We start from the raw sequence: 13,887 nt of genomic DNA, 5'->3' as shown, positions 1-13,887 counted from the left end.
TGGGCGAGAAACCCACCCCTGCCCCCATCCCACCCCTGGGAGTCTGACAACCAATAGAGAATACAATTCTTATACAGGAACAGAAAACACAGAGGTGGGGCCAAACAGAGACTATAAAAAACAGTAACTCTCAACAAGCCCCTTTCGCCCTTTTTCTTCTTCACCCAATATCTTGAAGTATGTGATTCTCCTTTTCTGTTCAGGAGTTCAAGCCACGTGATCCTGTCCACCATTAAACCATCTTTCCAAGCAGCCTCCATGTTTCCAGTGTCTTTTTCCCCACTTGGAAGAACCCAGAAGGACATTTCTTCCAACAGTAAAAAATAAATAAAGTTGTGAGAAGTTGTCATGCCCCCATCGGAGACTGATATCTGTGCTGGAAGAGGAGCTAGAACAAGAGCTGACAAAGACTGAGAGGGTGGCTCCGTTGGCCTTGGAGGAAACTGAGGAAGGGCAGAGTTGGTCCAGGAAAGGCTTTTCAGGATTAGAAAGGCCTGCAGACAGGGAGGAACAGGGGAGACACAGCTCATGCAAAGAGCAAGGACCATCCCCTCCTGATCCTAGAGCATGGAGAGAAGAGAGAAGGTGAGAACAACGCAGACTGAGTTGGCTATGAGAGAGGAGAGTGCCCCACTTCCTTTCACAAGGCACATCTGGGGACTGAGATGTAAGGAGGTGCTGGTGGGAGGGGCATTTGTTGGAAACAAGCATTGAATCTATGGAGAATTGTGTGTACTTGCTGATGCTTGGAGATTACTGTGCTCTGGGCTTGCCCGGTTTGCCTGCTTCACTGAACTTCTTGCCCTGGTTTCTGTTTGGATTAACCTGGCTTACTGGACTGCTGGTCCTGGTTTCTGTGTGGCTAACCTTGCTTCATGGACTACTCACAGCCAGAGGCTACTGAAAGTGTGTGTGAGAGCTTTACTCCAGGACTTGTAGTGAATATGGGAACGTTTGGGGGGCACAGTTGGAGCAATAAAGGGGAATTAGACCTGTTCTCTGGTTCTGTTGCTTTCATGCTATACCCCAAGTCATCACAGAAGTATTTGTTTTTTTTTTTGAGAATGGACTGGCCTAACAGGACTGGATTCCCCTTCTTTTGTAAGCTCTATCCAAGAGGTGGGGTTCTTTGTTTCATTTACAAAGTTCAAAGATAAACACAAAACAAAATAAAGAGGTAGAAAGATAAGAGAGCAAGGACAAAGTGGTAAAGCAAGAAAGAGCAAAAAATAAAAACAGAAAACAGAAAGATAGTTTTAACAGATTAGCAGAGGTGGAAGCAGAGGTGGATTTCTGCCGGTGCGCCCTGGATTGGGCAAACTGGTAGTGGTGGTGGTGGGAGGCTCCACCCACCTGCCCGGACGCTTCTGTGCATGCCCTGGTAAATTTACAGAATCGATGCATGAGCGAACAGGTAGTAAAATAAATTGAAACCCACCACTGGTTGTAAGGGACCATATAGGTCATCTAGTCCAACCCCCTGCCCAAGCAGGAGACCCTGCACCATTTCTGACAAATGGCAGTCCAGTCTCTTCTTGAAAGTCTCAAATGATGAAGCTCCCACAACTTCCAAAGGGAACTTCTGTTCCATTGGTTGATTGTTCTCACTGTTAGAAATTTTCTCCCTATTTCTAGGTTGAATCTCTCCTTGTTCAGTTTCCATCCATTATTCCTTGTCTGGCCTTTGAATGCTTTGGAAAATATCTGGACCCCCCTCCTCTCTGTGGCAGTTCCTCAAATATTGGAATCAGTGGACAACATCCCTCCCCCCCCCCAAATAAGACCTGGTGCCTTTTCCGATCTCACAGCAATTATAAATATAATATAACATGAATCCCTTCTCCCCTTATTCTGTCCTTAGTAAAATCAGAAATCATCCATTTGTTTTTGGCCCCCCAAAAATCCATAAACGGTGAGTTTATCCCTCTGATCAGAATAGAAATACGGAGTGAGCTTCATTCATTCTGATAACATTAGCAAACAGCTACAATTTATTAAGCAAAATGCTTGGGGCTATCATCGTTTTGAGTATGTGATCCCTGACTGATTCAGATCACTCAAGGAGGCAGGAGAGGAGAGAAAATTACTGCAAACAACAACAAAGAGGAAACAGCAAGAAAACAGGGCCCGGGAAAAATTGCAAACAGCCATGAAGAGAAAATGATCAAATGATTTGTGGGAGGCCATTTTCCCCGAAACTCTCTACTTTAGAGGGTAGGAGGGAAAAAAAGACGTTAATTCTATCACATATCTGTCTCAGCCTTTGGAGTGGTTTTGACTTGCTTTCAAAGACTGCCAAACCTCAAACAAGGGATTGCATGTGGAGATCCAGATGAGGTGATCTGTTTGTAGCTTCATTTCTACAGGGCTGTCTTAATGCATGGGTCTGATGAGCACTTGCCCATGGGCCCCACAAGCATAGGGGCCCTATACTAATTTGTGCATGTTAAGTTAACCCTTCAATGCACCTTGTATCAGGGGTGAAATGCTACCAGTTCGGACCGGTTTGCCCGAACCGGTTGTAAAAAAAATGCTACCAGATCGGGCGAACCAGTATTTCCAACTATCAGCTATGGCGCACAATTTAAATCAGCTAGAAAGCAGGATTTCCTAAAGGCATGAATAGCCTTTAGGAGGCTTCTAGAGTGCTCCTGGAGGGTGCTCCCCCCCAAAAACGAGCAAAAACAGCCCGTTTTTTGCCAAAACATTGCATGCATAGCCTTTAGGAGGCGTATAGAGTGTTACTGGGGACTGGGGGGGGGCAAAACAAGCAAAAAAAGGCCTGTTTTTCACTCATATCCGCCCCAGCCCTCAGGAACACTCTGAAAGTCTCCTACAGGCTCTGCACGGCCATTTTGGTGAAGGGGGGGGGGGTTCAGGTTGCAAAAAATGCTGTATTCAGTGCAGGGATGTGCAGTCAGGGGAGGCAGAGCCTCACCACTGTCATCATGAAAAGAAAAAAAAATGTAAAAGGAAAAAGTCTGAGCTAGTTGCTGCCAGAGTCACAGTGGATGACTCCGCTTAGTACTTAACTGTTTAAAAAAGCCTCTAAAAACGCCCTCTACAGGAGGAGGCAGGAGAACCACATGCTTCATCTAGTCTGACTTTTTGATCACTCGAGCAGAGTTTAGCAAAGGTTAAAAGCTGAAAAATTCCTGAAGTAGATGAGGCATGTCATTCTCTTGCCTCCTCCTGTAGAGGGCGTTTTTTTAGAGGCTTTTTTAAACAGTTAAGCAGAGTCATCCATGGCGACTCTGGCAGCAACTAGCTCAGCCTGACCTCAGCTCTTGCCTTTTTCCTTTTACATTTTTTTTCTTTTCATGATGGCAGGCAAGAGCAGAGTTGAAATCCTCTGTGAAACAGCTGGAAAAGGTACATGTATGTGTGGGTCAGAGGGAGGGGGAAAAATTCAAACCTAATCCTCCTGGTGCAACTGTGTGTGTGTGTGTGTGTGTGTGTGTGTGTGTGTGTTTGTTTGTTTGTTTGTTTGTTTGTTTGTTTGTTTCAGAGATAATTTGTTTGAGTGAAGAGAGGGAAGGGGGTAGGAGAGGCAGGGAGGGCAGCCCTCCAGCTCAGGCGGGTGAAAGTCACTTTCTTTCGCCCGCCTCTGTGTCCGCGGCAGCCCACCAGCACAGGCCAGCGAAAGAGACTTTCTTTTGCCTGCCTGTGTCCGCGGCAGGCCCCCAGCAGAGGCGCCCGCCTCTATGTCTGCACCAGCCCGCCAGCTCAGGCGGGCGAAAGAAAGTGCTTTAGTCAGTGGGGTGTCGGGGGAGAAGAGAGAATGTTCAGGCATTCTCTCCTCTCCCCCGACACCCCACTGACTAAAGTGCTTTCTTTCGCCCGCCTGAGCTCTGCCGCAAGCACAGGCAGGTGAAAGAAAGCGCTTTAGTCAGTAGGGTGTCGGGAGAGAGGACTGCCTCACCAGCCATAAACCTCACCGCATGTCACTGAATTTCAGTGTATAAGATGCACCCAGATTTTCAGCCTCTTTTTTGAGAGAAAAGGTGCATCTTATACTCCAAAAATATAGTAATCTAAATTGTGTGTCACAACGGATTCCTCCTCTCGCTGTTCTGCTTACCTTTGCAGGCGTGCTTGGTAGCAGGCTCAACCCACCTTCCCGGATGTCATTTCTGTTTTTGATGCTCTGCGCATGCACAGAAGATCCTGCACATGCATGGAGGTGGCGTGGGTGAGCAGAGCAAGCGTGCACGCATGCTCACATTTGCAAACCAATAGCAAAGGTAAGTAGTTTTCACCCCTGCCTTGTATCATAAATACGGAAACTGTATAGCTTACTGAGTATTATTGTGTTTTTCAAGCCTTGTATATTGTTCAAATTTTTCTCATGTGGATTAATTGTTGCTACACATCATGCTTTTAATGTTTCAACACCAATTTTGTTGGAAGTGCCAATAAAATAAATATATGTTTGATTTTATCGACCATTTACATTTTTATTCCTGTGAGTAGTTGTCGTAGGGGCCCCAGTACACTGCCACACCAATATCACCTTGGAAAAAAATGAGACAAATCAAGGGGTTCTATTTAAGAGAAATCTGTCCCTCCCTCTGCATTTCTGATGGATTATTAGTCAGAAACACACTGTCACTGCTTATGAGGCATTAAATAGGGGCCCATAATGCTGTTAAGAAGGTCTTACATTTCTAGCAGAGGAGATGAAGTGCAATACATTTGGATTGGTACATCTTATATGACTTTTCCCACTGTTTATATGAAAGGTATATGGTGTGCATTTTGATGCAAGTAACAGAATAACAGAGTAGGAAGGGATCTTGGAGATCTTCTAGTCCAATAACCTGCTCAGGCAGGAAAAAAAACTATTCCATTCCAGACAAATGGCTGTCCAATATCTTCTGGAAAAACTTCCAGTATTGGAGCATTCACAACTTCTGGAGGCAAGCCGTTCCATTGGTTGATTGTTTTAATTGTCAGAAAATTTCTCCTTAGTTCTAGGTTGCTTCTCTCCTTGATTAGTTTCCACCCGTTGTTTCTTGTTCTGTCTTCAGGTGCTTTGGAGAATAGGTTGACCCCTATTGGAACACTTTCTCTGGCTCTGTAACATATGCTTGTGGGACCATAGAATGCTGCAACAGAGGGTTAGGAGCAGTTAGGAGCTGCAGTGGCCCAGTGGTTAGAATGCAGTACTGCAGGCTACTTCTGTTGACTGCCAGCTGCCAGCTGTCTGCAATTTGGCAGTTTGAATCTCACCAGGTTCTAGCTTCACTCAGCCTTTCATCCCTCTGAGGTGGGTAAAATGAGGGCCCAGATTGTTGGGGGCAATATGCTGACTCTGTAAACTGCTTAGAGAGGGCTGTAGAAGCACTGTGAAGTGGTATATAAGTCTAAGTGCTATTGCTAAAGTTTGGTCACTATTGTAGGCTACCCAGTTGATTAGCACTCTTGATAATCAAAGGATTGTCAGTTGTGATTCCTTCATGGAGGAAGGGTATATCCAGGAGGGAGGACAAGAGTTTTTCTCCTCTTCTATGCATTTCCTTGATGGAAGAAGGATAGTCATTTCTCTTGCATCTTGCTTCAGCTTCTGCACTAGGAGAGAACCAACTTAGAACTAAGGAGACATTGTCACTGTATAAGAATTCATGAATTGGAATAGACATGATAACAGGTCAGCCAATGGAGACTGTTTGGTGACTCAGACGGCTCAGAGCCTGGGCGGGGCTTAGCCAACTGGTCTGTATATAAGAGTTAGTTTGTCCTTGCAATATAGCCTCTATCTGTATTATATGTGTTTCTGTGATTCTGGTTCTGGCTTCTGCTGCATTGGTACATGTGTTCCCCCCTTCCCAGTTTTATGTGAGCCGCCCTGAGTCCCCTCAGGGAAAAGGGCGGCCTACAAATTCTAATAAAACTAATAAAAAAAACTAATAAATGTGTCATGCTTTATATTATCGTATATAAAGAAGTTTCTTGTATAAATGAATCCTGCTGAATTATTTACATGTATGCTGATTGGATTGCTGCAAACTCTAACAGACATTTCTTGAGAAGGAGAAGAGTTAATCAGTGGAACGGCTTGTCTTCAGAAGTTGTAGATGCTACATCACTGGAGGTTTTAAAAAAGAAATTGGTCAAGCCATTTGTCCAGAAAGGTATAGAGTCTCCTACTTGTGCAGGGGGCTTGGACTAGAAGACCTCCAAGGTCCTGTCCAACTCTTGTTATTCTGCTATTCTGTTAAATCTGGGAACTAAAGAGGAAAGCTCCCATTTCAAAAGTCAGCCTATCTTGACGGAACAGGGAAAGACTCATTCAGGTTACATATCATTATGTTTTCCAGGCTCAATCAGGCATCATAACTTACTCAAATTTTTCCTCCATCATGTCATATTTGGTGAGCTATTCTAGGTCAAGAATGAGAGCTAGCCTATCAAAAAAAAACCTAGCTCTCAACTTCTTAAATTATAATTAACACTAGATCTTTTATTTGTTATTTGTTTGTTTGTTTGTTTGTTTGATTGTTTGATTGTTTGATTGATTGTTTGATTGTTTGATTGATTGTTTGATTGTTTGATTGTTTGATTGTTTGATTGTTTGATTGATTGTTTGATTGTTTGATTGTTTGTTTGATTGATTGACTGACTGACTGACTGATTGATTGATTGTTTGATTGATTGATTGATTGATTGATTGATTGATTGTTAGAAAAACCAATCAGCAATAGAAAAATCAGAGAATCCAAAGTTTGGAAGAGACTTTGGGAGAATCTTCTAGACATATTCTGCTGGATTCTTCAGATCATCTCAAACAATAGGCTGTCCAACTTATTTTTGAAACCCTCCAGTTTTGGAGTCCACCCGTTTCCACATTTGCAGGCTGCTGGATAGCTCTTATGATAGGAAACTTTCTAATTTCAAATTAAGATCTCCCTCTATAAAGCTGCCACTAATTGGGTTGTGTTCTTATACTTGGGAGCTACAAAAAAATAAATCCATACTATCAGAGGTGGTATTTAGCCCGTTCGGACTGGTTTGCCCAACATAGTGGAAATTGCAGCAGGGCCTGCCCATTTGCCCTGACTCTATGTCGTCCTATTTAGGCATGTTTTTGAGGCTGGGCACATGCGCAGAAGGCATGTGCACAAGCAAAGCACATGCATGGAAGGCCGGGAGCATACACGGAACGGGCTCATGTGAAGCGGGCAGGCGCATGCGGGGTGAACCAGTGGTAACAAAATATGAAACCCACTGCTGCATACCATCTTTCCAAGGCCAATCCTTAAGTTATTGGGGAACTACTATCGTGCCTCTTTTCAGCCTTTCTTTCTTGAGGTTAAACTTTCCCAATTCCTTTAACCGATCCTTTTAGGATTTAGCCCCTAATCCCCCTCACCATCTTCTACCTAATATTAGCTGTATCCAGACTCCGTAACATTAGAGCAAACCTGCTAAAACCAAGAGGATAGAAGCGACTCCCCACTAACAAATGTTCCACTGTTTTCATTGAGTCCACCCAGTGGGGGGTTGCAGGCGGTACGTCCCAGTAGGCACTTACCGGTGCCTGCCAGAAGCAGCAGCCACCATACCGGAAAGCTTGCTTTGGAGGGTCCTCCCGCCCACCCTCATTCCTTATCTGTATTTGAAGGAAACGGGCTATCTGCACGCATGCACGCAGCATATAGCACCTGCACGATGCTCCGCCGAGCAGCTGGAGTGACGCAGACAGTGGGTGCGCATGAGTGCACAGCACGTGTGCCATTGGTGCATGCCCAGCTCCCATTGTAGCGTACCAGTTGCAACAGGAGTCGAAACCCATCACTGAGTCCACCCAAACGGGACTCAAACCAATACAAATTGGTTTTTGTCCCATTCAGTAACTTCTGCCTAAGCTTATGTCCACCCAGATGTGCTATTGAATGTCATTCTGGCTCTGTAGGTCTCATCCAGAATATTAGGAACATTTTTCCAGGCACTAAAAGCTAGAAGCTTATTGTTTTTAAACAGAGCTGACATGTTTTGGAAGTAGGATTATACGCTTGGCCAATGCCACACACAACTGGCATTCTTAAGCCACCCCATGGAACCACAGTATAACAAATGAGGCAGTTGTTTTTGCATGGAAAGAAAGGACAAACTGATGATTTGTCCTCCCTTCCCCAAAATTAATCCCTCCAGCTCCCCTTTCATGTGCCAACCTTGACTATTAACCATGTTGATATCCTTTTATCGTGACAGGCAAACGCTGAACAGAGCACCTACATTTCTAACCTCCCCATTCAAGGAAGCCAGAAAGGCAGGGAGAAATCCCAGAGTACCGATAAATATTACGAAGGGAAACTTGCATGTGGAAATACTGAAGAGTGTCTTTTCAATATTTTGTTTTGCATCCGACGGCTTGATGTTGTTTTAATGAGTTTCAGTGCTTCCACCCCACCCAGCCTCGCCCCCAATTCTAACAGAAAGAAGACATGGGAGAAGAGGCTGGAAACAAAGACCAGGAAGTCGCATTAACTGAAATGTTCTGGCACCAACATTCTACCAGTCGTGTCTCTCAATTGTTCACTCCTGAAATCCCAGTTTCATCCAGTTGACAAGTCCTTTTTCATTCTGATAGAAGCAAAATTAGATGCTGCCGTCGCATCTGCCCCCCTACCCTTCTTTCCAAGTAAAGAACATCACTGCTGGGAGTTTAAAAGGGCTGCCTGCAATGTAGTCTCTCCCCATCATGGCAAAATGTGATATTAATGTCATTCTGTTTGTATTAAAAATTTGCTTTCAACCCCAGGCTTCCTGTTCACAGCCAGGATGCCAAACTTCAAAGGGCAGAAGCAACGGCCCGTCTTTGAGTTAACTTCCCTGTTGCCAGAGATCCTCACCTGAGGGACATCAAGAGGATGAAGTCAACCTGTCTTTCGGTTGACAGCTCCGTGGCTTTGACTCAACGTGATTCAGGCAGGGCCAAACCATCTGCAAGCAAAAATCAGGGACCAGCGACCCTCCATTCACCTCTGTATGCCAAGAGCTTAGCACCCAGCATATTGAGGTTCACACCATCAGGGCAATTAAAAAACAGATTTTTGAATGGATGGAAGGAGACAGGCCAAGCGAGGGAGAAACATTTGAGACGACGGTGTGCTGTTTTCTCTCTGAAGTTTTGTAAAAGCTGCCACACCAACCTCACCTTGGAAAAATGAGATGAGGCAAATCGAGGGGTCCTATTTAAGAGAAATCTGCCCCCACCCTCTGCATTTCTGATGGATTATTAGTCAGAAACACAATGTCACTGCTTATAATGAGGCATTTAATAGCAATCACAGCAAATTCTTGCTTTGGTGCCTCTAAGGACTACAAGCCTGCATGAATAATTCCTTCCTTTTATCCTCACAATGAGCCTATGATGTAGTTCACCCAGGAAACAGGTGCTTGCTCACAGCCAATCAGAACTTTCCATTCTTGGCCAATCGCTGAGCCCTGAGATGTCTCAGCCCAATGCTCATTTGCCAATCAGAATGGGGAGTTGCATTCAGAGGTGGTATTCAGCCAGTTCAGACTGGTTCGGGGGAACAGGTAGCTCCAACAATCAGCTGCCCTGCCCACCTGCCTCTGCTCTATCCTGTCCTTTATTTCCTGCTTTCCAGCTTATCTCAATCACATCACCACAGCTGATTCCTCCCCCAGCTGTTTTACTTATCATTGCTGACTTGGAAGATAAGCAGCTGATCTTCTAAATCCATCATATAGCACTGCACATGAAACGCGCACTCACTAAACCGGTTGTAAAATCAGCGGCATCCCACCACTAGTTTCATTCCACCCATAAAATCTGGGGGACAAGATGAGCCAGGGATGTGACAGCACAATGTACACAAACAGAGTTGTTCCTCAAATTATACTAGTTGCTTGTAAAGCTGCATTCATTGTTGATGAAAACCTCTAGATTGTTAGGAGGAGGAGCTGGGGATGTGTGACACATGATCCCCAGAGAAGGTTTCAACTCCTCTGTAGATGTGACCCATGTTCAACATTTTACCTGCTTGACAGACAATTAGTTTGTGGAAACTAGTTGAGCAAAACAGCAGTAATCTTTGCGAGAACCCACCCCTGGTCTCGACATAAATCAGAACCATTTCCGGTGGCTCCTTCCAAGGGTTTCTTGTCTTCCTCCATCTCTCCTAAGTCTTGACGCCGCCAGGGTTCAGGTTGACACTGCGGCTCAGGCCTCCGGACAGCACCCCAGAGTTCAGGGGAGCTGGTAGAGTTCTTTAAAAGAGATTGGGGTTAATGTCAGGTTCCAAGTAACACCCTAACAAAAGAAGGCTTGAATTTTCTCAAAGTTCTATTTTATTAGAGATATCATACTGGCACATCCAGAAAAAGCCGAATCTGAAAGTTTCCAGGTTTTCCCCTCCTAAGTGAAAGTTCAAGTCCCTGCCCAGCACCCACATGTCCATCACATGGCCCAATCAGGCACCATCCCAAACTGGAGATGCCTCCCAGTCACCTTATCGCAGCTGCAGGGCAAGCTGGCCTTGATTCTCTGAGAAAAGAATGTTATTTTGACTATATATCACCCATATTCTGTATAATCCTCCTCCCATTTTTCCCACAGCAGAAAATGTGGCAGGCCTGAAGTCCCAAAGGTAAAAGATGGCTTCCAGACCTGACACATCGATTGCAATCAAACTTCAGTTCAAAAAATTAGCATCCACCATTTAAAACCGACAATGCTCTCAAAACCTAGTCAGTGGAAGGATTGATGGAAGGAGGTGAATTGCAGAGGACCTAAAACCCAGAATGGAAAAGAGAGTCAGGAAAACTTTCTCACTAATGGTCCAGGCGAGTCACCACCAAGGTATGAACGAACTGTTGAAATGTTTGAATAAGAAGAAATGAACAAATTCTCCAGATATTGAGAAAATGGAAGTTGCTGTTGCTTAATGATGAAAGTCAGTTTTTCGTCAAGAAGAACTCCCAGACCTTGGACTTCAGAAGACACCCAAAGATGGCAGTTGTGACAAGTAAAATTAATAGGAGGAAAGGCAGACAAACAGGTGCAAAGCAATACATTCTGTTTCATCCAAATTTAATTTAAAGTGGTAGGAACATATTACTGGAAATCCCAGATGGTGTGTCACTGGAAAGAAAAAACCAAACCACATTACATGGGCCTGATGAATTTTTCTAAGAATTGTCAGTGGTATTGATAGGATCACTTAACTGAAAAGAAGAAATCAGAGAACCTAGCAACAAATTGAAGTTTTGGTTTTAGGGCTGGATCCTGGAGAACGTCTACAAATAAATGAGGCTGAGGAGTGAGACGAAGACCCTTTCACCTAATCAGACATGTGGGTTGGACTTGTTATCTCAGGGGTGTCAAACTCAAGGCCTGGGAGCCAGATCCAGCATGCGGGGTACTTATATCTGGCCCACGGGGCCACCCTGGAAACAGCAAAGGACTGGCCTGTGGTACCTTTGCCAGTGCAAACAGATCTCAGGAGGGCTGCAGGCGATCCTTGCAAGCTCTGTTTTCACTGGAAGAGAGTTTCAAGAGGCCGTCACAGCCAAAAACAGAGCTTGCAAGAGCCATGGGAAGCCCTTCGGAGCTCCGTTTTAACTGACAGAGGGTTGCAGAAGGTCGTCACACCCGCTCCAGTGTAATGCATGAGTACTGCACATGCACAGAAACGGATCACATTTGCGAACCGGCAGGGAAGGTAAGTGACTCCCACTGCTGGTTGGAACGGACCTTAGCAGAAGTGAAATTCAGCAGGTTCTGTCAGGTTCTAGAGAACCGGTAGCGGAAATTTTGAGTAGTTCGGAGAACCAGCAAATGCCATCTCTGGCTGGCCCTAGATTGGGCTGGGAATGGAGATTTTGCAGTATCCTTCTCTGGAGTGGGGAGGGAATGGAGATTTTCCAGTATCCTTTCCACAGGAGTAGGAATGGAGATTTTGCAATATCCTGTCCCTGGAGTAGGGTGGGAATGGAGATGTTGCAATAGCCTTCCCACAGGAGTAGGCTGGGAATGGAGATTTCGCAGTATCCTTCCCCTGCCACACCCACCAAGCCACACCACCCCAACAGATGTGGTAGTAAAAAAATTGAATCCCAATACTGGGTTTGACCCAACGGCAGTGCCAATTGTTGTCCTGTTTTCAGGTGGGAGGGAATGGAGATTTTGCAGTATCCTTCCCCTGGAGTGGGGAGGGAATGGAGATTTTGCTGTATCATTCTCCTGGAGTGGGGTGGGAATGGAGATGTTGCAATAGCCTTCCCACAGGAGTGGAGTGGGAATGGAGATTTTGCAGAAACCTTCCCCTGCCATGTCAGCCAAGCCACGCTCACAGAACCAATACTAAAAAAAAATGAATTTCACCACTGGACCTTAGAGTCCAATATAATCTAGTTCAATCCCCTACTTGAGCAGGAGACCCTACACCATTTCAGACAAATGGCTGCCCAGTCTCTTTTTGGAAACCTCCAGTGATTGAGCACCCACAAAGGCAATCTATTCCACTGGTTGATTGTTCGTACTGCCATGAAGTTTCTCCTTATGTATATATTCCTTATCTCCTTGATTACTTTCCATCCATTGTTTCTTGTCTTGCTTTCTATGCTTTGGAAAATAGACTGATCTCCTTTTCTTTGTGGCAGCCCCTCAAATATTGGAACACTGCTATCATGTCACTCCTAATCCTTCTCTTCACTAGATTGGACATAACCAATTCAGTGGTGGGTTTCAAAAATATTTAGAACCTCTTCTGTAGGTGTGGCCTGCTTTGTGGGAATGGCTTGCCAGCCATGTGACTGGTGGGAGTGGCTTGCTGGCCGTGTGACTGGGTGGGAGTGGCTTGCAAGCCATGTGACTGAGTGAGTGTGGCCAACTTGTAAAATGTGGTGAAACTCAACAACGCTCTTGCTTAGCAACCAAAATGTTGGCTCAGAAACTCTGGCATTTGAAGCACGCAAGTCTTAAAGCTGTCAAGTTACAAGACCCTTGCACCCCTAACCCTTTAGAAAAAAAACCCAGGGGTGTTCAAACTTGACAGCTTTAAGACTTGTGGACTTGAACTCCCAGAATTCCTCCTCTCGCTCTTCATCTTGATGATGTGCAGACGGGCGATGGGCAGGAGCTGGAACCAGTTCTAAACGACACTGTGGATTTGTGGAACCTCTTCTAGAACTGGCAGGAACCCACCCCTGATTCAATTCCTGCAACCGTTATTTACATGTTTTAGCCTTCAGTCCCCTAATCATCTTTGTTTATTCTTTCCAGAATCTCAACATATATACTGTACATATATATATCATGACCACCAAAACTGGATGTAATATTCAAAGTGTGGTCTCACAACAAGGTCGGATAAAGTGGCACTAATATTTCACATGATCTTAATTCTATCCCTTCATTAATACAATCTAGGATTGCATTGGTCTTTTTGGCAGTTGCCGCACACAGTTGGCTCATATTTAAGTGATTGTCCACTAGGACTCCAAGATCCCTCTCGCAGTTACCGCTGCTGAGTCAAGTTTCAGCTAGTCTGTACCTGTGCATTTGATTTTTCTTGTCTAAGTGTAAAACTTTGCTTTTGTCTACATTCGGTAGGATTCAGCTAGTTCAGACAGATTCAGGCAAACTGGCAGCTTCGATGATATGCTGAGAGCAAACTGGTTTGCTCCGAGGATTAGGTGGGCCTGCCCACCCACCCCTGCACTATACTGACCTATATTTCCTTCGTTTGAAGCCCAGCTGATAGGTGCGGCAGAATGCATTGCCACACCTCAGCTGTTTTACTCACCAGGGCTGCAATAGAAGATAAGTTTTTGAGCTGTTTTCAAATGCACTGTGCACGCATGGAGTGAAGCATGCTCAGCAAACCGGTTGTTACACGGGCTGAATCCCACCAC

General features: G+C 45.0%; 1 pseudogene; it reads left to right on the top strand.

Moving 5' to 3' along the window:
* Positions 1 to 9,707, top strand: part of LOC148042526 (uncharacterized) — a 38,458-nt pseudogene extending 28,751 nt beyond the window's left edge.
* Positions 9,708 to 13,887: the final 4,180 nt, after the last annotated feature.

This window comes from Thamnophis sirtalis, unplaced genomic scaffold (assembly GCF_051295495.1).
Source record: "Thamnophis sirtalis isolate CommonGarterSnake01/CBP01778 unplaced genomic scaffold, rThaSir2_p1.2 scaffold_15, whole genome shotgun sequence".
NCBI classification, from domain to species: domain Eukaryota; kingdom Metazoa; phylum Chordata; class Lepidosauria; order Squamata; family Natricidae; genus Thamnophis; species Thamnophis sirtalis.
Note: the sequence above shows the minus strand (reverse complement) of the source record. Positions and strands in the feature narration are given on the sequence as shown.